Source organism: Macaca thibetana, chromosome 5 (assembly GCF_024542745.1).
Source record: "Macaca thibetana thibetana isolate TM-01 chromosome 5, ASM2454274v1, whole genome shotgun sequence".
NCBI lineage: Eukaryota > Metazoa > Chordata > Mammalia > Primates > Cercopithecidae > Macaca > Macaca thibetana.
The window spans coordinates 36,791,778-36,816,256 of NC_065582.1; the positions used below are offsets into that span (position 1 = coordinate 36,791,778).

The 24,479-nt window shown below is 47.6% G+C and overlaps 1 protein-coding gene and 1 pseudogene across 1 annotated transcript in view; one reads left to right on the top strand and one right to left on the bottom strand.

The window, feature by feature from the left end:
• The window catches only part of LOC126954381 (uncharacterized), a 45,459-nt pseudogene extending 35,834 nt beyond the window's left edge, over positions 1–9,625 (bottom strand).
• LOC126954972 (peptidyl-prolyl cis-trans isomerase FKBP1A) overlaps positions 1–24,479 on the top strand; it is a 1,061,339-nt gene that overhangs the window by 44,498 nt on the left and 992,362 nt on the right. The gene's annotated exons all lie outside the window — the stretch shown is intronic.

A 24,479-nucleotide genomic window follows, 5' to 3' on the forward strand; every position in this document is an offset into this window, starting at 1 on the left:
ACTGCTACAGCTCCAGTCATGGCTCAAAGGGCCCCTGGTACAACTCAAGCCACTGCTTCAGAGGACACAAGCCATAAGTCTTGGCAGCTACCATGTGGTGTTAAGCCTGCAGGTGCACAGAATGCAAGAGTGAAGGAGGCTTGGCAGCTTCCAGCTAGAGTTAAGAGGATGCGTGAGAAAGCCTGGGTGCCCAGGCAGAAGACTGCCGCAGCAGCCAAGCCCCTGCAGAGAGCCTCTACTAGGGCAGTGCCAAGGGAAAATGTGGGGTTAGAGCCCCCACACAGCTGGGGGCTCTTGCACTCTGAGCCTGAAAGAGCCACAGGTGCTCAACTCCAACCCATGAGAGCACCCATAGGGGCTTCACCCTGCAAATCAACAGGGACAGAGCTGCCCAGGCCTTGAAAGCCCGCCCCTTACATCAGCGTGCCCTAGATGTGGAACATGGAGTCAAGGATTATGTTGAAGCTTTAAAGTTTAATGTTTGCCCTGCTGGGTTTTGGTCTTGTGTGGAGCCTCTTGCCCCTTTCTTTTGGCTGACTTCTCTCTTTTGGAACAGGAATGCTTACCCAGTGCCTTTGCCACCATTGTATATTGGAAGTAAATAACTTGTTTTGATCCTACAAGCTCTTACAGGCTTAAAGGAACATGCCTTGAATCTCATATGAGGGTCAGAACTTTGGACATGGGACTTTGGATCTGATGCTGAAACGAGTTAAGACTGGGGAACTCTTGAGGAAGGATGATGGTTTTGCAATGTGAGAAGGACCTGAGATTTGGGGGCCAGGGGGGGAATGATATTGTTTGGATGTTTGTCCTCTCCAAATGTCATGCTGAAATGTAATCCCCAATGTTAGAGGCAGGGCCTGGTGGGAGGTGCATGGGTGACTGGCGCAGATCCCTCATGAATGACTTGATGCTGTCCTTGAGGTAACGAGTGAGTTCTCACTCTGCGAGTTCACACAAAATCTACTTGTTTAGAAGAGTCTGGAATTTCTTCCTTTCTCTCTAGCTCCTGCCCTTGCCATGTGGCATGCCAGTCCTCCTTCACATTCTGCCATGATTGAAGCTTTGTGGGGCCCTCACCAGAAGCAGATGCCAGCACCATGCTTCCTGTACAGTCTGCAGAACCGTGAGCCAAATAGACCTCTTTTCTTCAGAAATTACTCAGCCTCAGGTGTTTCTTTACAGCAGCACAAATGGACCAACATTGTGTGTGTTTGTGTATGTGTGGTGTGACTGTATTTATGTGTGTCTGTGTGTATATATGTGTGTCTGGTGTGTATGTATGTGTGTGCATATATGTGTGTAGTATGTGTATGTGTGTGATGTGTGTATGTGTGTGCATATGTGTATGTATGTGTCTATGTGTGTATATGTGTTTTGTGTGTGTGTGCATATGTATATGTGTGTGTATCTGTGTATGTATCTGTGTCTGGTGTGTGTACGTGTGTATGTGTGTGGTGTATATATGTGTGTAGACGTGTGTGTATGTGTGTGCATGTGTGTCTATATGTGTGTTGTGTGTATGTGCGTTTTGTGTGTGATGTGTGTATGTGTGTGGTATGTGTGTATGTGTGTGGTGTGCATGTACATGTGTGTGCACGTGTGTGTAAGTGTGGTGTGTATATGTGTGTATGTGTGTGTATATGTGTGATGTGTGTGTGAGAAAGAGAGAGGGACTGAGAGGCTGGCAGAGATGATATCCTGGCTCCCTTCGTGGCCTTCTCTGACAGTAGCCCACTGAGGGTGCTGAGGTGCCTCATTACAGCCTCATGAGAGTAGAGGCCTAGGCTCCCCACCTGCCTCTGCTAGCCTGGGTTTGGGTGCGCTCATGGGTTTTGGCTGGCCTAGAGTGATTACTGTCTACAAGTTTTTCATCTTGTTTTGCTACCCCTTCCCTGGTCTTCTGGCTAGAGAGAGGAGGCTTTTATTGGGGCTTTTCTGGTTGGTGCCCACTGATATTTCCAGGTTACCAGCTTCTTCAGCCCCAAGTCTGCAATATATGGGGCAAAAAGTGAGCCCAGGAATTTACCACTGTGTGACTCCTTGAGTCCTGCGGTTCCTAGCCAATCTGCCACCTTCTGTTCACCTTTCAGAGTTTTCTTATGTTTGTTTCATACAGAATGTCTACAGTTTTTAGCTGTACATAGTGGGAGGAATATGGAATTTTGTCTAATATATCTTCCCAAAGGAGAAGACTTATCAATAACTTGTTAAGAGTGTGAAGACTGGCAGGGGACGGTGGCTCACGCCTGTAATCCCAGCACTTTGGGAGGCCGAGGTGGGCAGATCACAAGGTCAGGAGATCGAGACCATCCTGGCTAACACGGTGAAACCCCATCTCCACTAAAAAAAATTAGCCAGGAGTGGTGGCGGGTGCCTGTAGTCCCAGCTACTCAGGAGGCTGAGGCAGGAGAATGGCATGAACCCGGGAGGCAGAGCTGGCAGTGAGCCCAGATCGCGCCACTGCACTCCAGCCTGGGCAACAGAGCAAGACTCCGTCAAAAAAAAAAAAAAAAAGAGTGTGAAGACTTTAGCTGGGCATGGTGGCATGCATCTGTAGTCCCAGCTACACAGGGGGCTCAGGCGGGAAGATTTTTGAGCTCAGGAGTTCCCGGCTGCAGTCAGCTGTGATCACATTGCTGCACTCCAGCCTGTCTCTTAAAAAATAAAAGGGTGAAGAGTCTTGAGTTTGAAAACCTCTGCTCTGAAGGATACAAGGTGCAGTCAGTCACAAATTCTTGCTCTTGGGTTTGTAATCTTGCTGTGAATGTGACATATTAGAATTGTTTAACATTTAGCTCTTTATGTTAAACTGTATATATTTTTAAATAAAATAAGTTGTATCCAATTATAACAATCTCTCTCTTTCTGGTTACATTATTTTATAGGCTTGCATTTCTGTTTTCCACCCAGCATACCACACTGCATCACACCACCCTGTAAAGACAGGATTAGCAACAATTCGTGTTTGCATAGCCTGTGACACTTTACAAAGTGCTCCCATGTACATTATGATATTTGATCTTTACCACAGCCATATAAGGTCAGCAGAACAAGTATCATGATTACCAGGGCTGACATTCTCCCGGCACACACCAGTACATTTGTACTGGCTGCTAAAATCACAAGATGCTTCTGTAAAAGCTGCTACCCTGAGCCCCAGGCACCCCCTGCCACTCTGTACTGCCATCTCCTCATGACACTGCAGCTAGAAGGTTAATACAAGGCCAGTGTCACATCCTACTGAGTGGTGCCCATGCTGCTACTGTTGGTCACATGTTTGTACTCTCACCTCTTAGCCTTCTGCTCATGAGACACTGAGGCTTCAAGAATAAGTGACCTGCTCATGGTCTCCTATCAGACTTTTCAGGAATCAAAGGCCCTCATCTTTTAAATTACACTTTAATTTTTTGAGACAGGCTCTCACTCCATCACCCAGGCTAGAGTGTAGTGGCACAATTATAGCTCACTGCAGCGTTGACCTCCTGGGCTCAAGTCATCCTCCCACCTCAGCCTCCCCAGTGTGTGCCACCACACCTGGCTAATTTTTGTAATTTTGTAGAGATGAGATTTTGCTTTGTTCCCCAGTCTGGCCTCGAACTCCTGGGTCCAGGAGATCCTCCTGCCTTGGCCCCTCAAAGTGCTAGGATTACAGGCATGAGCCATCTTGCCTGGCCCCGTGATCTTTTCCTGAACCAAGGAGTAGAATGACAGTGGGGTTGCAGCCCCTCCAAGCCTCCACCTCTGTTCATTTTGCCTGCCTCTGTGCCTTGGCATCTGCTGTTCCCCCAAATGACCTGGAGCACTCACCCATGTTGCCTTCCTGTGGCACCTGAGCCCATGCCACTCTTCCCCCTCTAAACTTCGCTTCGGAACACCTCACTGAGTACTGCATGCATCAGCTTTACTTAGGAAGTGGACTGGGGAGGGAGCTCCATAATGAATCACACGTGTAAGTTTTCTATTTTCCCCTAAAGATCATATGCTTCTTGAGGAGAAGGACCATGTCTTAAAATCCCAAATTATGCCAATTTGATGCTGTAATGGGTTCTTCAAAAACCATGAAAAATACTCACTGGTGGCAGGTTATCAATGCAGAGAACAGGATGTCTCGGGTAGGAAGATGCAATCACACAACAGTTTCTGCTCTCTTTTTTCTCTTGTTGGTTTTCCACCCACATAAAGTTTCATACACATGTACACACTCGTGAAACAAGATCTGCATGACTCCAAATTTATTACTCCAGTGCCCTTGAACATTTAAGGAAAGGCTTTCATTTGACAGTTACATGATTGGTGTGTGCTCATTCCTCATACAATTTCTTTGAGTATAAATATTTTAAAAAGAATAAAGATGAATGGCATAACTCTGACAAGTTAATGGGAAAGGGAGTTTCTAAGTGGAGCCCTTCCCTCTGACTGAGAGTATCTGGTTGGAAAGTCACTGGGAGAATAAACCACCTGGCTGCACAGGGTCAAAGGCTGCCACGTCCATCAAGGGCTCTCCCGGGACAACAGAATCATCTTCAGAAAACATCACATGAAATCCTCTCCATCTATGGTGGCAGACGGTGTGGGATGACCCTGATGAGATGAGATGGTTTCTAATTTCTGAGACCTGACAGCCTGAGATAACGCGGACCACAGGCGCGGCCGGGAAGATCTGTGGGGACGTGCTCCAGATGGAAGAATGTGTCTGGGCCTGAGGCAGCTGCACACAGAAACTGGGGATCTTCAGGGGGGTCCCCTGAGCTCACTGCTACTCCGGAGCCTCTTTCTATTCTGCAGCAGGGGCTTCTCTTTTAAGAGTCTTTGGAGGAAGAAACCATTTCCATACTACTTGATTCGGAAGCTACCTGTTCGTGGCTGGTGATGCACCTTGACCTGCAGTTTGCTTCTCTCTTGAGAAAGACACTGTGAGAACATGGAGCAGGAAGTGGGAGGATTAAAAATGACAAAGACGGGAGAAAGGGGGAAGAGGAGGCTGTGAGAAAAGGAAGTGAACAAGAGTTGCCCAGCCAGCACTGAGGAGTCCTGGGCCTGCGGGGACATGCAGGCACCTGGAGGTGCAGACAGGATGGCTCAGGGTGCTCCGTGGGCCCAGCACCTACAGGTTTGCTTTTCTAGGACTGGAGGCAAGAAAACAACCTGAAGCATAAAACTTGCTGTCCCTTTGCTGATGTCAGAGTGGAGAAGTTGTAGGTGTGAGCAGATGTGCTCTGTGGGGGGCAGAGACAAGAGCTGCGGGAGTGCCAGCCCTGAGGGGCCCAGGGTCTTCAGGCCATCTCCCATCCACCAAGCCTCGTGGCCGGTGCCTTCTCTGTCTGCATTTCTCTCTCTCTTCCCCTCCCCACCCCACACGCAGAATGCCGTGCCGCGTACTCTCTTTCCTCTGTGCTCCACTCTTGCCTGAAGGTCTCAGGTGAGACACTCCACTAAATTTAAAAACTCATCTCAAAGCCTCTGCCCAGGTAATCTATGTCTTAACAGGCATTTTAAAGACAGGGCCACACCCCTAGCAACACCAGCCCCTGAAGCAGCCAGCAGTGGAACCAGCCTGGGTTTTGTGTCCCTAGACCCCACCCTGAGGTCCTGCACCTGACTCTCCCTCGAACCCTGAGGTCCTGCACCTGACTATCTCTCGAACCCTGAGGTCCTGCACCTGACTCTCCCTCGCACCCTGAGGTCCTGCACCTGACTCTCCCTCGCACCCTGAGGTCCTGCACCTGACTCTCCCTCGCACCCTGAGGTCCTGCACCTGACTCTCCCTCGCACCCTGAGGTCCTGCACCTGACTCTCCCTCGCACCCTGAGGTCCTGCACCTGACTCTCCCTCGCACCCTGAGGTCCTGCACCTGACTCTCCCTCGCACCCTGAGGTCCTGCACCTGACTCTCCCTTGCACCCTGAGGTCCTGCACCTGACTTTCCCTGGCATGCTCAGGGTTCTGGTGTTTGCTCTTTTCCTGGAGACTTCATTTTTGAGAATTTGCTTTTATGTAACTGTGTTTTTTTGTTTTGTTTGTTTGTTTGAGACGCAGTCTCACTCTGTCACCCAGGCTGGAGTGCAGTGGTGTGATCTCTGCTCACTGCGACCTCTGCCTCTCCGGTTCAAGTGATTCGTGTGCCTCAGCCTTCCAAGTAGCTGGGACTACAGGCATGCACCACCACCCCTGGCTAATTTTTGTATTTTTGGCAGAGACGAGGTTTCTCCATGTTGGCCAGGCTGGCCTGGAACTGCTGACCTCAAGTGATCCGCCTGCCTCAGCCTCCCAAAGTGCTGGGATTACAGGAGTAAGACTTTTACATAACTGTGATTGCGGGTGACTCAATTGTCTAAATAAAAACAAAACAAAACAAAATCTCATACATTTCTTCCTATTGTCAACATTTTATCCTCCAAGGGTCGGTGAGCTCTGAGGAGAGTAGCTTTCCCAGAGATAATTACATCTTTAAGAAAACTGCAGCACTGTGCCTGAATGTGCAATGCCCAGGGGTTGTTTATTTCATGGGAGCCACACCCACTGTCTCGTTATCCAGTGCACCCCACCATTCTGGTGTCCAGGAGGCACCCTGCTACCCTCCACGTAGGGCAAGCACCGCAGCTGCTCGGGGCGTGAGCCATGACAGGCCCAAGTGGGAGAGTTCCCTGGAGTGGGGACCCGCTGTTCTACCTGCCCAGGCGTAGGTGGCTTGGGTGGAAAAACAATGCCGTCTTTCATGGGAGGCAGGTGGCTTTGTTGCGACATAGCATGAGAAGAGGCAGGCCAGACGGTGAGAGGCTGTTCTGGTAATGGAAGGAAATGCATTTCCAGAGGGAAGGAGCCGATCGAGTGCTGTCGATGTGCCCAGCCCTCACGCCGCTTCAGGGCTAAGAGCCAGCAGGGATACTCCGGACCAATGGAACCGCTTGCTAAAATAGTGAAATGATTTGGTTCTGTGCGGCAAATAGCTGGTTTCCAGAGCCCTCCCACGTCCCAGGCACCTGGACCTATCTCTGAGAGGTCCCTGGACCTTCCCAAGTACAACTGCTGAGGATTCCTATCAGGGCCCTCCAGGAACTTTGTTCTTCCCTGAGGGGTCAGGCCTGTCAATCTATCACAGGATTTTTAGCAGCACCTCCTTCATAAAACCTCCCCACCCCCGACCCAAATCAGAATTCATTGCTCCTCAAGAAGTCAGATAGCAGGTTGCTTACACACTGGGCCTTCACCACATCCTTTCATGTTATTTCTATGCAGTGTGGCTATTTATTTTCACATCTGTCTCCCTCTTTAGAAAATGCACCGTTCCCAGAGTCCTTGTGCCATTCGCCACAGCACCTAGCACAGACTAAACGCCACGTAAGTATTTGAGAGACTGGTTTGAATTAGGAGTGGCCTGGAGGTAGGAAAGCAGGATGAGAACGAAGCCCCACTGGGACAAGAGATGTATCCGTGTGTGCGCGTGTGCACATGGCAGTGGTGAGCAGGCATTTCTGCCATCTCTGCCCATGTGAATGTAGGGAATGAAGATGAGTGCCGGTTGGAAGTGAGGAAGCCACGAAGCAGAGTAGCTTGCGCTAAGGGTGGCCATACTGCGGCCACGACAGGCCTCCCGGGGCTCTGGCTCTCATCACATCAGGTTCCTCAGCTCTACTCAAACGGAGACTGCCGGCTGGAACTTTAGCTTCTTCTCACTGGGACTCTGAAGGAAAGCGAATCTATGCAGTTATCCCTGAGGCACTTGGCTGGAAAAGACCCCGGAAGGCTTGTAATTCAGCCTTCTCCTTGACAAATGGATAAAACAAAACAACCTAACACTGAGCTGTCTTCCCACGGCCTCCGGATGGTGATGCTGTCCACAGAACAGGGATGCTGCGGAACCTGAGGGGAACGTGTGGGTCTGCCCTGAGGGGGCTTCCCAGAGCCCTGCTCTGGCTCTGCTCTGCCCTGGCGGAGGGGCCTAGGCTGGAGCTCAAATAGGGCAAGGACTGTGGATCCAGATCCAGGTTTTGTGGAGTTCAAATCTTACCAATTTGGGGGGGAGCATTTTTTAAGAGAAAGCATACAAAAATGCAAACAGAAAATCACGGCTTTGGAAGGAGCCTGCACAAGGAAGGATCCAAATCTTACACTTCATGAGCTTCACAATAAACTAACCTCTGGGGCAACCTAATGAGCGGGGAGGGTGTATTGGTTTCCTGCCTATTAGCTGCTGTGCCACAGTACTGCAAATCGGATGGATTAAAACAGAGGCAATTTATTCTCCCACAGTTCCAGAGGCTACAAGAGGTCAAGGTGCTAGCAGGGCCATGCCGCCTCTGAAAGTCACAGGGGAGTCCTTCCTTGACTCTTCTAGCTTCTGGGGGCTTGCTGGCAGTCTTTGGGGTTTCTAGGCTTGCAGCCTTATCACTCCAGTCTTTCCCTTCGTTCTCCCACTGGGTTCTCCCTGTATGTCTGTGTTCACGTGGCTGCGTACATTAAGGACACCAGTCATCTAGGATTAGGAGCTCCCCCTACTCTAGTATGATTCCATCTAACTGAGCACATCTTCAACAATCCTCTTTCCAAATGAGGTCACATTCTGAGGAATTGGGGTAAGAGCTTCTCTATTTCAGCATATCTCTATTTTGGGGATGGGGCACATAATTCAAACCATAACAGGTGCAGGAGGAGAGTGGGGAAGGAGGGGAGTGCGGCAGTAGTAAAGTGGGGAATCATTCTGGAGTCTTAGGGTTGGGAGGTCACCAGTGGCTGTTCCACTGGGCTCTCTGGGTGAGGGCAGCTTCCACCCCTTCCCGGGGCCACCTGGAGGAAACAGAATGTCAGCAGACACCCTGCCGGCCGGCGCTGCTGCTTCCTCTTCACTTCCACAGCCTCACTGCATCACATTACTGGTCCCAAGGAACCTTGGCAGTTTCCCTTGGAAGCCTTATGCATCCCGGTGAAGGCAGGCCCACGCGTGTGGGTGGAGCACGTGCTGGAGTGAGGTCCACTGAAGCTCTGGTCCCCAGCAATTGAGAGTTCACAGCCTGGGGAAACACCAGGAATGAAGATCTGCCAACAAAACCACGTGCCGAAGCGTCTAGAGCCACAGAGCCACGAAGGTCAACTCCCAAATACTCACCACGCTCAGTGAAAGGGCAGATAAACAGGTGCTTAAAGCAGCAGGTAATTTTGGCTGGACTGCATCACTGTTTATGGTTTTCTTTCCTCTAAGAGATTTGCCCTCTTAATTGTGATTTGCTTAATCTCCAAAATGAATTTACGTTCCCTGAGCAGTCTGGAGCACAGGGGCGGGCGCAGCCCAGAATGTTCTGGGTGGCAGGGAGAAGCCAGGTGGGATTAAAAACAGACAGATCATAACAAAGTGGGCGCTCCACACGCGTTCAGTAAACACAGCCGGCCCAGCAAGGTCAACCATGGGTTGGTCTGGTTGCTTCAACATTCTAATTAACTGGATGCCAGAGACGCCATGCCATTTTCAAAGAATCAAGTTCCAATGAAATACACCCAACGTTAAAGTGTTCCAGAACACAGCCCATCCGTGCTGGTTCATCGACACCTCAGAATCCAGCAGGGGCCCAGGGACATCACCTTGAGTGTAAATTACCCTTGGACACAGTGCTGCACTTGTGAGCCATGTCGGGGGCTGGCTACATCTTGCTGGCCCTGTGGTATAACATAGAAGCTGCCTCTTAGTCACACCAGCCGACCATAGGAACAATAGGCTTTCGGGTTGCTTGGATTCTAGATTAAGAAGTAATGTTAAAATGGAGAGATGATTGCATTTGTATTTGAGGTCATGGAACACAGTGCACTGGTTGACCAGTTGTGTTAAGGGCATGTTTGAGCTTGCCGAGCAGGGAAAGGCAGGCTCTGTGTGACCCAGCCCCACCCCCACCCCCACCCCCACCCACACGCAGGAGAAGAAGAAGGACAGCCTCTCTGCCCCTTGGATGGTGCCATTTAAGGCTCTTCTGTGACTCTTTAGCTGGCTTTTGTGCCACCCTGCTGTGGGCTCATGGGTTTTCACTGAAGAATCGAAACCTCCACCCGCTCTGCCTCTTAGTCCCCCAGATCTTAAGTCTCGCTTCTCTGTGTGGTGACAGTTCTTCTCCCACACTTGTGCTCAGCAGCCGTCTCTCAGAAAGCAGGACTGCCCTTCAGAGTCCACTGCCCACAGCAACCTCCTGACAGTCCTGCTCTCAGCTCCAGCCCCAGGAGGACACACGAAACAGCAGCTCACAGATATGCACAGTCTGCCGCCTTCAAAGCATGAAACAGGTTGTGGCCCATGGGAAAGCTTTTTTTGCAGCTGTCACCAAGCTGGCATGAGATGAGTGCTTGCAGTATGGTGGCTGAAAGCTGTTTAGTGTTGTCTGCTTTGTGTATGTCACCTAACTGTGGCCTTGCATTTATTCTACTTGGTGACTGCCAAAGCACTGCAGACTGGAAACATCTGCTAGATAATTGATATGTGATCAATAGGGACCATGTCTATGTTTGCTCTCATTCTAACCCCCAGTGACTGGCATAGCGCCCTACACAGAGGAGGCCCTAACCAAAGTTTTAGTTAAATGAATGAGAGAGTAAATGAACAAATGACATCAAAATGAGAGGCATGGCGATCAGAACAGAAAAAACCCACATGAACCAAAGAAACTGCTCAAGGCTCCATGAAGGAGTGTGCTCCCGTTTGGCTCTGCATCCCCACCCAAATCTCATCTAGAATTGTAATCTTCACATGTCAAGGGAGGACCTGGTGGGAGGTGATCAGATCATGGGGGCGGTTCCCCCATGGTGTTCTCCTGATAGTGAGTAAGTTCTCATGAGATCTGATGGTTTTAAAAGTGTGGTACCTCCCCGTTACCTCCTACTGCCATGTAAGATGTGTCTTGCTTCCCCTTTGCCTTCCACCATGATTGTAAATTTCCTGAGACCTCTCCAGCCATGTGGGACTGTGAGTCAATTAAACCTCTTTCCTTTATAAAAGACTCAGTCTCAGGTAGTTCTTTACAGCAGTGTGAAAATGGACTAATACAGAGTGAGACCTGGGCTGGGCAGCTGAGACTAGTGGGATTTAACCAAGAAACCAGAGCCATTCCTGTCAAATATCTTCCAGGGAGAAAAAGGCCTGTGCCACAGGGATGTTGGGGGCTCAGTTAACAACCCTTCTTCCCTAGTCTCAGGGTGGTTGTTTCTCCATGGGACCAAGCTAGATCCTGACATGGAAGCTTTAGGAATCCAAGATCATACAGCACAGCCAGCTGGTAGAGGCCAACAAGAGGCGAGGAAGCAGAGAGACATAATCATCTAGCGGGGGACCCTGTCCCTAAGGTATTGGTAGCTAACCAGTCATCTGTGCCACCAGAATCCAAAAGATGCCTCCACTCCAGACCCCAAAAGCAATAGTGGGTTCAGACAATGAGTGTGAACTCATGTTCTGCTTAGGCAATGGGGCCCTGAGTGACTGTGCTTTACACTCTGGAGGAGAAGGATTAGGGAAAGTCTACATCACCCTCCTCCTTAGTACCCTGGATTCTTAACCACTTGCACTGACAGGTTTTCCACTCAGGCTTCTTGGATTTCCCCTAAGGAAACTTTTCAACAGCACCACCTACTCCCAGTGTCCCATTTTGGTTCTCACACAGGCTCATCCATTCCACACATACTTATCCAGCAAATGCCACGTGCCAGGCTCTCTCCCAGCAACAGGCATGGTGCAAGGCAGGCAGGATCTCTGCCTTCGTATAACTTACAGTCTCCAGCAAGGAACACAGAGAAACAAGGAGGGGGAAGGAAAGAAAGAAGGAGAGAAGGAAGGAAGGAGGGAAGGAAGGAAGGAAGGAAAGAAGGAAGGAAGGAAGGAAGGAAGGAAGGAAGGAAGGAAGGAAGGAAGGAAGGAAGGAAGGAATTAATTGCTGGTGTTTGCTGGTATGAAAGGCACAATAAGGAACATCAGCCAGGACAGCATGACAGAGCATATAATAACGTGTGTGGCAACTTTAGATATGGTGGTTGGTAAAAGAAGGTAGCCCTAAAGAACTGACATTTGAACTGAAAGCCATAGGTAAAGAAAGCTTGTGACAAACATCAATAAAGAAAGACAGGGAATAAAGTTTTGAAATTATCCCAATTAGTCACTGAGATGAATTGTTATTAATAAGAACTAACCAAAGTGGCTTAACTAAGTTAGAGGCTTATTTCTCTCACATAAAATAAATACAGAAGTAAGCAGCCCCGAACTAGCATAGAGGCTCTTCAGGGTCTTAGCTCTGTCTAGCCTTCTGTTTCACTCTTTCTAGTACCTGGCTGCAAGCTTTACATTCACATCACGGCTCAGTATAACTGCTAGAGCTCCAGCCATCAGATCTGTATTTTGGGCAGGAAGAAGACAAAGGGTAAGAAGAAATGAGGGCACTGCTCAGTTATGTGTCTTCCTTTGAGGAATTTTCCCTGAAAATTCCATCCAATGAATTCTCATTTCCATATCTTTAACCAGAACTTAGTCTCATGGCCACAACAAGAGGCAAGGAAGGCACAGAGATATAATCTTCTAGCAGTGGACTCTGTCACTAAGATATTGGCGGCTAACTAGTCATCTGTGCCACCAGAGTCCAAAAGATGTCTCCATACCAGACCCCAAGAGCACGAGCTTCCGTTGACAACCCTCATGCGATAGAATTTAAAATAGGCTACTTCCCCACAGGTGGGACTGAGGATCTAAATCAGAACTCAGAGGCGGGCTGCTCCCCCACCCTACAGAGCCCACCCTCAACCTTCTCAAGTTCGTCTCCCTGTATTAACCTCGTTTGGACACATGCTGTTCTTTTCCATGAAGAACAGAGAATGAGTTGGGGTTTTTTTTAAGTGCTCGTAGTAGATTTAAAAGTGACCACTCAAAGATGTCAAGTCCTTATCCCCAGAACTTGTCAATGTTATCTTATTTGAAAAAGGGGTCTGTGCAGATGTGGCTAAATTAGGGATTTTGAGATGAGATTACCCTGGATTATGCAAGTAGGTCCTAAATGCCCTCACAAGTATCCCAGTAAGAGAGAAACAAAGAGAATTTTGAGAAAGATACAGAAAAGAAAAGGAGGTAATGTGGCATGGAGGTAGAGATTGGAGTGATACAGCCACAAGCCAGGGAACACCTGGGGCCACCAGAAGCTGTAAGAAGTAGGAAACATACCTTTCCCAGAGCCTTCAGTGGGAGCTGGCCCTGCCAGCATCTGGATTTCAGACTTCTGACTTCCAGAATTGTGAGAGAACACATTTCCGTTGTTTTAAGCCACCCAGCTTTTGGTACTGTGCTTCAACAGCTCGAGTAAACTAATGTTGTAGTATGCCAGTCTGGGGAAATACACCAGCCTGGGGAAATACTGAGTTAGAGGACCATCTTCTATTACAGACTGGTGGGTTAAATTTTTCAATTAAAAACAGAATTAAATCACAGAAAAACAGGTAGACAATGGAATATATATCAGATTTGTGAGAATATAATGAAAAAATAAAAGAAACCTCAAAGAAAAAATGTACAAATGTAGACATAAAATTATCAACTTCTATAAGAAAAACAATGAAATGAAAATATTTAAAGCATATATGACAAGACAATAAAACTAGAGTATATGAAGAATGTACTCAAGTCTGTGAGAAAACAGCTAGATCCTAACATAAAGACAGAAGTATATGAGCAGTTATCACAATGGGAAATTCAGTGAATGAGCACATGACATCATAATAAAAATAGTTGCTTTGCATTGTGTGAGACTCCATGGCAGACTCTTCAAAAACACCATCTCAAATCCCTACACAAATCCTGCAAGGCAGATGTTCTCCCCATTCTATAGTTGAGTAAACTGAGGCCCACAAGTGTGAACAAGGCCTAGGGAGATGGAATTTGAATCTAAGTCTGAGAAAATAATTATCATTGCAGATAATCATTCATTGATTTATTAAATATTTCCATTCCACTCTGTAGAAATGGGCACTGTGCTAGAATTGAGGATGTTAAGAGTGATAAGATGCCTGTCTTTTCCTTGGAGACCTGAATGTAAGGGAGCAGGTAGAAAAGTGAGCTCTCAAAGACAACAATGATGACTGCTGTGATCAGAACATGAGAGAACCAAAGCCACACACTTGGAGACGCCCATTCGCATCCAGACTGATTTTCAACAGTAATATCCAACAACAACCCCGGCTTGGGAGAGCAATTCTACAATTCATAGCAGGAGCCACAAAGATACGTATGTCCTTTGACCTAGTCGTTCACTCCTGGAATTTTATCTTAATAAATAATTTAAAAGAAATTTTAAAAATCCTATGACACCACATGTTTATTGTAACATTGAAAAAAATCACAATAAGAAGCTGAGAAGAGGCAAGAGGCATTTTGAGACATCCTAGGACAGAAGCTTGGGCATGTGTGACTGATTGATAAACAGGAGGAAAGGCGGTTCAGCAGGGCTGGTCAAGCTATTCTGTGACCCAATGTCTTGGGGCCCTGATTCCCCTGGACTTGTCCGTTGCTTCTGCCTGAGTCACAAATTTAGCCTGTCCTGATCCCAGCACGTGTCTCTGTGAACAGCCTCAATTCTGGCCTAGTCTGTGCACACAGCCAAGACGGCCAACATGAGGGACATATGTTTTAACAGATTAGGGAAGATAAACATGATGAACTATCATTCAGCCATTTCAAAAGACATAATCAGGAAGGCTCTCTCGAAACATGGAAAAATGTTTCACAGCAGAGACAGCCCAGATGACCATAAGGGGAAGGACTTAATGGATTGCGGTGAATCAACACAATGGAACATTATAGCAGCTATTTTTAAAAAGGTAATTGTGAAGACCATGTAGGGAGGTGGGAAAAATGTTTGCTATTGTAATAAGTAAAAATTGCTGAATACAGAATTATATAGGAACAGGCTGTAAAAGGCTTCTCTACTTCTCAAATCTTCCATCATGTTATATAACTTTTATCATCATAAAAATGGAATGTATACAAATAGAAAGTGACATGCCAAGGTTTCTGAGTTAGGGTGGGGTAAGAGAATGGAAACTGAAATTTTTCCTTAGCATTATCTCAGTATTTTTCAGTAAAATGAACAAAGCATTGAAAAGACAATTCATTTCAAAATTAAGAGAACTCTTCAAAACTAGCAGAGAAGTAAATATGTGTTGAGTGACTTCAAAAATATTGTTGTAGGCTCTGGTGGTAAAGGGTTGAGCAGCCAGACATGGTGCTGAGCTCCTTGCTTTTCTGTCCCCAGCTTCGTGGCTGAAGAGCTGCAAAGACGGTACCCACAGTTCCTCCTGCTCTCCTGCATGCTCTTCTCACCAAGATGTGGAGATGACTTGGCCTCCTCTTACATCTGGGCTGGCTTATAACCTGCCTGGGCCATAGCACATGGTGCAGGTGACACTGTATGACTCTGGGCCTCGGCGTGTGTTTCCTAGAAACACGTGCTTCTGTTTTCACCCTCATGGAAGCCAACTGCCATGTACACAAATCCAGCTGTCCTGCTAGAGAGAGAAACCACATGGAGAGAGAGACTCTGAGGGGAGAGAATTTCACTCGGCCAGCCCCTGGGTGCTCCAGACACCTTGCAGAGGTACCAGACTTGTGAACGAGGCTATCTTGGATCCTCTAGCTCTGGTAGAACCACCCTCGCCAACACTATGTGGAGCAGAGACGAGTCATCTGCATTGAACTGTGCTCTCACTGCTGAACTGTAGGCAAATAAATGCTTGCTGCTATTTGCAGTCACTAAGTTTTGAGACGGTAGCAATAGCTAACTGAAACAGCTCTAATCTGAGTAGACCGAAGGACTCTAGGACCAGCGTTAAGTCTCCCCTGGTTTTACATTTCCTTTCCCACACAGAGCCTGGCACCTTATAAATGTTGGGCGGATGGATTCAGGTGAGAAAGAGGAGGGAAGCAGAACAGGCATAATAATGCCTAACTTTTATTAGGCACATTAAAGCTCCTTTCTATGTATTGACTCAACTAATTCTCACCACGGCATGGTTGAAGAAATATGGTACAGAGAAGATAATCAACTTATTCAAGGAAAGCACAGTGATATCTGGGATTCAAACTCTGGCAGTCTGGGCCGAATGCATACAACTGTTTTGTTATGTTAAATAACATGATGAAGATTAAGTAGTCTAAATACTGGCTCCTAACAGGCATCTTCTCAAAAAAGTATAGAGAGAACCAGGACAGGATAATTATCAGGCGAGGGCCTGTGGCTGGGCTTTGGGAGGGATGTTCTTGGCATGGGGAGCCTGTGCCTGGTTCCACAGGGTAATTCTGCACACACACAAACCCCTGGGCAGGCTGGGCCCCACCATGCACCTGCAGCCTCCAGATTTCTGGAATTCAGTGATTCCCACAGGCTTATCCATGCAGGTGGGTAAGTTAAATAATCACACCGCCCATTAGTTTCCATTTTATATAAATTCTATGCTGGAGAAATGGTGAGTCTTGACAGGCCTGAACCACCCAGTCCAGGGACTGGAAAAGTATAGCCCAGGACCCAAGTCCTGCCCACCACCTGTTTTTATATGACCTACAGCTAATAATATTTTTCACATTTATTAACAGTAAAAATGGAGGGAAAAAAATCAAACAATAATACTATTTTTTGACAAGTGAATATATTATATGAAATTCAAATTTTAGTGCCTGATATAGTTTGGATATTTGTCCCCACCGAAATCTCATGTTGAACTGTAGTCCCCAGTGTAAAAGGCGGAGCCCGGTGGGAGGTATTTAGGTGTCATGGGAGTGAATCCCTCATGGCTTGGTGCTGTCCTTGCAATAGTGAGTGAGTTCTTGTAAGATCTAGCTGTGTGCATGCATGGCACCTCCCCCGTCCCAACTCTCTAGCTCCTGCCACATGATGTGCCTGTTTCCCCTTTGCTTTCCACCATTTTCAGTTTCCTGAGGCTTCCGCTATGCTTCCTGTACAGCTAACAGAACCATGAGCCAATTAAACCTCTTTAAAAAAAAAAAAAAATTACCCAGTCTCAGGTATTTCTTACATCAATGGAAGAACAGCCGAATAGAGAAAATTAGTGCCAGGAGTGGAGCATTTCCAAAATGTGGAAATGACTTTGGAACTGGGTGACAGGCAGAGGTTAGAAGAGTTTGGAGGACTCAGAAGAAGACAGGAAGATGAGGGAAAGTTTGCAACTTTTTAGAGATCAGTTAAATGGTTCTAACCAAAATGCTGATAGTGATATGGACAATGAAGTCCAGGCTGATGAGAGCTCAGATGAAAATGAGGCAGTTATTGGGAATTGGAGCAAAGGTCACTTGTGTTATGCCTTAGCAAAGAACCCGGTTGCATTGTGCCTCTGCCCTGGGGATCTGTAGAAGTTTGAACTTCAGAATGATGATTCAGGGTATATGGTGGGAGGATTTTCTATGCAGAAAGCATTCAATATATGACCTGGCTGCTTCTAACACCTATGCTAAGGTGCAAGAACAAAGAAATGACTTGAAGTTGGAATTCACATTTAAAAAGGAAGCAGAGAGTAAAAGCTTGGAAAACTTGCAACCTGACCATATAGCAGAGAAAGAAAAAGCATTTTCAGGGGAGGAATTCAAGCAAGTTGTATAGCAACCACTTGCTAGAGAAATTTGTGTAACTAAAAGGGAGCCAAGTGCTAATAGCCAAGACCTTGAAGGTCTTTAAGGCATTTCAGGGATCTTTGTGGCAGCCCATCCCTTCACAGGCCCAGAGTCCGAGGGCGAAAGAATGTTTTTGTGGGCCTGGCCCAAGGCCCTGTTGCCTTGTACTGCCTCGGGACCCTGCTTCCCACATCCTAGCCACTCCAGCTCCAGCGATGGCTCAGAGGGGCCACATACAACTCAGGCTGCCACTTTGGAGAATGCAAGTCATAAATCTTGGTGGTTTCCATATGATGTTAAGCCTGCGGGCACATAGACTGCAAGAGTGAAGAATGTTTGGCAGCTTCCACCTAGGTTTCAGAGGATGTATGGAAAAGCTTGGGTGCCCAGGCAGAAGCCTGCTGAAGGGGTGGAGCCCCCACAGATGCCCTATACAAGGGCAGCATGGAGGAGAAATGTGGGTTTGGAGCTCCCACACAGAGTTCCCACTGAAGCACTGCCTTGTGGAGCTGTGGGAAGGGAGCTGCTGCCCTCCAGACCACAGAATGGTAGAGTCATCAGCAGCTTGCAATATCAGCATTGAAAAGCCACAGGGGTGGAGCTTCCCAAGGCCTTGGGTGCCTCATTGCACCAGCGTGCCCTGGATGCAGGAAATGAAATTAAATGACTGTTTTGGAGTTTTGAGATTTAATGACTCCCCTGCTGGTTTCTAGACTTGTGTGGGGCCTGTATCCCCTTTCTTTTGTCCAATTTCTCCCTTTGTTTACACCAGTGTAAACATTTGGGTAAAGAACTACTTACTCCCTTTGTTTCTCCCAATGTTTAGCCAATGCTTGTACCCCCACTGTATCTTGGAAGTAAATAACTTGTTTTCATTTTATAGGCTCATAGGTGGAAGGAGATTAGTCTCAGATGAGACTTTGGACTTTTGAGTTAATGCTGGAATAAGTTGAGATTTGGGAGAACTATCAGGAAGGCATGATTATATTTTGCAATGTGAGAAGAACATGAGATTTGGTGAGGGCCAGGGGCTGAATAATATAGTTTGAATATTTGTTAATGCCCAGATCTCACGTTGAATTGTAACCCCTGGATGTTGGAGGTGGGACCTGTTGGGAGGTGTTTGATCATGGGGGCAACATAGCTTGGTGCTGACCTTGTGATAGTGAGTTCTTGTAAGATTTGGTCGTTTATGTGTGTGGCCCCTCTCTCCCCACTCTCTTTCTTGCTCCTGCTCCCACCATGTGACATGCCTGTTCCCCTTTTGCCTTCCACCACAATTGTAAGTTTCCTGAGGCCTCCCCAGAAGCAGAAGCTGCTATGCTTCCTGTATAGCCTGCAGAACCACAAACCAATTATATCTCTTTTTTAAATAAATTACCCAGTCTCAGGTATTTCTTTATGGCAAAGAAAGAACAGCTTAATGCTGAGCCTATAAACAAAATTTTATTAGATTATAGCCCCACCCATTTACTTATTTATTTGTATTGTTGCCACTACAAAGACAGAGTGATAGAGGCTGCATGGCCCACAAACCCAAAAATAGTTACTAGGTGCCCTTTTACAGAAAACACTTGCCAACCATTCATATAGATAACACTTCCTTGGCTCTTAGCCTATTTTCTATCTAATTAAAAATAGCTCAAAATATTATGGTATTGACAAGGCCTACGGGTAGGCAGGCTAACTACAAAATGCTAGTATGTTGGAGAGATGCTTTTCCTGGTACTAGGCTGAGGATCTAAAGAGAAGGGTTATAGCCTGAGCTGGGTTATTATTGCATGACCTTAGCTGGATCTTTTAATCTCCCTTAGCTTTAGTTTCTCCATCTTAAAATGTAACACTAGCTGCAGGGCTAGTATTTAGATGTTTGCACAAGTGAAGGGAAACTGCTTGCTGAAAATGAAATACTTTGGTGGCAGTTGGTGAATAGCTGTTGTCTTGAGTTCCCAGGAGGCTCCCCAGCAGCCCTGGGCCTTCCCCGCTTTCCTTCATCTCCCCCAAATGTTTGGTGCCACTGAGTTCTCCAAGATCCCACGCCCTCATTAGGACTGACCAGGGCCTGGGCCTCCTGGGTTATGAAGTATTTTCAGCATTATCTCTTTCAAGTGCCCTATGCAGTATTTCATTAGTAGGATGCACCCCTTTTCCTCTAAACCACACTTTCAATCCTTGGGTTTAGCCTGACTTCTAAACTCGGCATAATCATAAGGTTCTGATCTATTGTCAGAGCTCAGTCCCCAAGTGAGCAATTAAAATGAAAAAAAAAAAAAAAAAAAGAAAGAAAGAAAGAAAGAAAAAATACAACAACCACTCCAACAAACAAAATAAACCTCCTAAATACGGTTATGGGAAGGAAAGAATGTGAATATTCGCAAACTTCTGGCCCATTTGGATTTTGTGCCGCACAGGGCGCCAGGCCCAAGAGGAAAATGCGGACTAACCTGGTTGTCTGGAGACAGAGTGGATTCTGACAAGCCCTCTCCCCAGAACCCTTTGCGTTTGCTCCTCCAGACAACTCCAAGTTAATGCACCTTCTAGAAGGTGCCAGCCTGCACCTAATGATTCCCAGGGGAACGGAGGTGGGAGAGAAGTGGTCCTCACCGACACAGAGCTTGGCTAGCTGCCGTCAGCGAGAATTAGGCACGTACCCACCCGGATCACCATCTTGCACCAAGGTAAACTGTATACAACCAACAGCCCTTCCTTCTGCAATTTGAACCTGCCCAGGGAAAGTACCTTATAGTTGCCTCTCTTAATTAATCACTGTTTGTTTGCATGCAAATATCCCCATTTCCTCTGCAACTCAAGTTTTTTAGGAAATGAGATGTACCACTCCCACTGCAGTTTTAACCCTGACCTGGTAGGAGCCAGGAGAACAGAGTTCAAATCTGGATTATGATGCTTCAGTTGGGTAATTCACCCATCTGTAGGACAGGGTTAAGGTTTATCCTGCAACCACACAGGTCTGTTTTGAGGATGAAATGAGATGAAGCAGGTAAAAGCTCCTGTACACGTAGAGCCTTTGTATTGTTTGTCTTTCACATTCTCTTTCTATTTTTTTTTTTTTTTAATTTTTGTTTTAGAGACAGTCTTGCTCTGTTGCCCAGACTGGAATTCTGTGGTATGATCATAACTGACTACTGCCTCAAACTCCTGGGCTCAAGCAATCCTTCTGCCTCAGCCTCCCAAGAAGCTGGGACTACAGGTGCATGCCACCACACTCAGTTAATTTTTTTATTTTTGTAACGTCAAGGTCTCACTATGTTGTCCAGGCTGGTCTTGAACACTTGGCCTTAAGTGATCCTCCCACCTTGGCCTCCCAAGGTGGTGAGATTACAGGCATGAGCCACTGTGCCCAGCTCCACATTCTCTCTCTTCGGTTGCTCATTTGGCTCTTTCGGAAGCGAGTGAGAAGTGGTTAGGGCCTTTCCTGGAAGAGGAGGAACGTTAAGGGTGAGCCATCTCCCACTCCCCTCTGAAAGGAACAAATGCAAAGCTGATGAGGATAAGGCTGAAGTGAGTAACTCCAAAGGACCACAGTGAATCTGGCTTAATGTTTTAGCTAACTTTTCTTTATTGAGAAAGGTTCTTATTGTAATGCATCACCTCCAGGGCTAGATCCTGAGTGGACTGCCTATTCTGCCTGTCCAGATGTGGAAACTGAGGCTTAGAGAAGTTCACTGACCTGGGTACCAGCATCCATTACACAAAGCCCAGGCTGCCATTTGGAAACAGCATCCTCTTCTCTTTCTAATGGATAGGTTTGATGAACCTAGACCAGAACGTAAGAAAAAACCTGAGCAGTTTCCCAGAGTATATTCCTACAAACACTATTCTTGGCATCTCCCAAATAAAACATGGAAGCATCTCATTATCCCAGTGGAGCCTTTTTTACCCTTTTCCAATCAACTGCTACCCATTAATTCAGCCACTGCTCCGATTTCCAGCAGGCTAGGTTGGTTTCTCCTGTTCTTGGGCTTCCTATGAAGAGCGTGATACAGTAAGTGCCTCCTTCATCCGTTGTTCGTATACCTGTGAGGCTCATCCATGTGTGCACATCTGTAGTTGGCTCCTTGTTTTTATTGATTTATTTATTCATTTTTGAGATGGTGTCTTACTCTGTCACCCAGGCGGGAGTGCAGTGGCGTGTGATTTCAAAGCACGACCACTTTGAAAAATTGTTTGGCGGTTTCTCAGAAAGACCTGGGTCAGAGTTTTTGAGTTTTCATCTTTTAGAAGCAGAGGCAGGACATGGCTCGCCTCTCCCTGTATCCTCCTTCAGAGGGCCTCCTGCAGCAGCGTGTGGCAGTTCTTGCTGCACGTGTTCTTGATGGCACTTGGTATCGTGCACCCTTTTAAGTCTAGCTATTCTAGCAGGTATGAGCAGGGACAAGGGCCATCTTATTCTTTCACCAGCTTCGTAGGCCCTGAGCTCTTGTAGTGGTTTCTGTGCCACCCTGACCATTTCTCAGGGAGGCACCTCAGAACTTCCTGTCTTGGTCACTTTCTGGGTCCCCAAAAACTTCACTTCCCCGTAGTCCTCAGAATAAGACCTGAAATCCTTCGCTGGACTTTCAAAACCCCACGGTCCAGCCGCCACCCACCTTCCAGCCTCATTTTCCTCAGGCGCCTCACACCCATCCTGCCCGGCCCGCAAAACTGCTGCGGCTTCCTTTGCTTCTCCCGAGTCCCCTCAGAGGCTTTGAAGGTGGGGGGAATTATTAACCTGAGGTCCCTGCACTTATCTCATACATGGAGCAGCTGCCCAGCCCTGCCACCTGCCCTCTCCTCCTCCACTGGGCGTGAGCTGTTAGAAGTCGATTTCACAATTGCGAGGCGAATGCAGGGGCCCTGTGCACTTGGGTGCTTTTGGAGACGGGGTCTTTGCTGCATAACAATCGGTGTCCCTCACCCCTTTGCCCTCATCTCCTACTCCTCCCACTTATCTGCCAGATCCATCCTGAGCTAGGAATTAGGAAGTGACACGCCCTGGCTCAGTGCTGTTTTATTTTCAGCTCACAGCCACCAGTTTCCATGCTGCCTGCCCTGGCCTCTTCCTAGAGCTCACCCTGGCCACAGTTTCTGTCTGGAAACCACGGAGAGTGCAGCTCACAGAGCCCTGGGTGAAGCATGAGCTGCCTGGTGGCTGGAGAGAAGAGGAACCGAGGAGGCTGCCTCCTGACTGTGGGAATCTGCCTTCTGGGAACTCTTGTCTCAGGCTGTCCTCAAGGCCTTTGGCTCACGCTGCTGCCGCTGTTATTGGATACAAGCAGACTGATTAGGGCAGCTTATCCCCATCCTGTGGTCCCTGCTGCGTGTGTTCCCGGCTCCACGGCAGAGCTGACAGGAGACCCCAGCTCCAACACACCTCCAACCCTGGCATCATTTATGGTACCACTCCTGAAAACAACACTAGAAGGTGTTCCCAGGCATCTGCAAAGTACCTGTAATGCATCGCACTCGGGGCAGGCACTGAGTAGAGCACCTACTTTGGCTACACGGATGTGGAAACTGAGGCACAGAGACATTGAGTGATTTGGGTGCTAGGACCCATGACACAAGTCTCAGGCTGTGGTTTTGAAACAGGATCTTCTCCTTCTAACGGGTCAATCCTGATGAAGCTACAACAGTGTTTCCCAGGGTGTGTTCCTGTAAATAAATCCCTGCCAGATGCCCAGTGGAAAAAAGTGTCCTTCGGTCAAACACGGAAATGATCGCACACATTTGTTTCTAGTAAAGGCTCTGAGAAGTTCCGAAGTTGAGAAAATGTTTGGCACAGGTGTATTAGTTTGCTAGGGCTGCTGTAATAAAGTGCCATAAACCGTTGGCTTAAACAACAGAAGTGTATTGTCCCCCAGTTCTGGACTCTGGTTCCTTCTGAGGCCTCTGTCCCGGCTTCTGGAGGCTGCAGGCAATCTTCGGCATCCCTCGGTTTGTAAAAGCGCCGTCCCGATCTCTGCCTCCATCTTCATGTGGCATTCTCCCTGTGTGTGTGACTGTGTCCTAACTTCCTCCTTCATAAGGACACCAGTCATATGGGATCAGGGACCCACCTTGTTCCAGAATGACCTTAACTCATTGCATCTGCAGTGACCCTGTTTCCAAATAAGGTCACATTCTGAAGTGCTGGGATAAAGATTTCAACATAGGGAGGTGGGGGACACAAGCCAACCCGCAACACAAGGAATTCCCGCATTTAATTTGGCCTTGATGGAATTGGAAAGAGGTTAATGATCTAGCTCAGGGGGAATCAGAACACACGCTCCCAGGCTAGAAAGACCAGCTTGTCCCTCTGAACCTTCCCCAAATTCAGGTGTCACTGGAAAGTCGGCCACCCCCCTGGGATGCCCATGGAAGCATTGCCCATGAAGTGTTGGGTCTCAACCCTGATGGGGCAGAATGCGGGCCGGCTGAGGTGAGCGGTGATTCCCAGGGCTCAGTGACGGGCAGTCCAGGTCCCTGCCCAGAGAAGAAGCAGAATCACTCCACACTGGCTTGTTCTTCCCCTGGGTGTTGGGAGGAGGCTGTCCATCACAGGACCTGCTCCAGATTGAGCAGAAGAAAGATCACTCCTCTCTCAATATTCGGCAGTCCCTGCACCATCACAGTTTCCAATATTCAAGGAGAAGTAGAGCTCTGGCACAGGTAGGAATTTGTCTTTTGTCTGGGGCATGAATTTGACACCATCCTCTGGGGCTGATGCAGCTAAGAGCTTCGCTGGCTCCCGCTGACATAAGTGCCTGGGTGTGGCCTTCCTCCTCCTCCCAACACACTCTGGGGGAAGTGCTCAAGGCTTTCTTGGGGAAGAATGGCCCTGTTGGAGCTCTCTCTTCTGATTATCTCAAGGA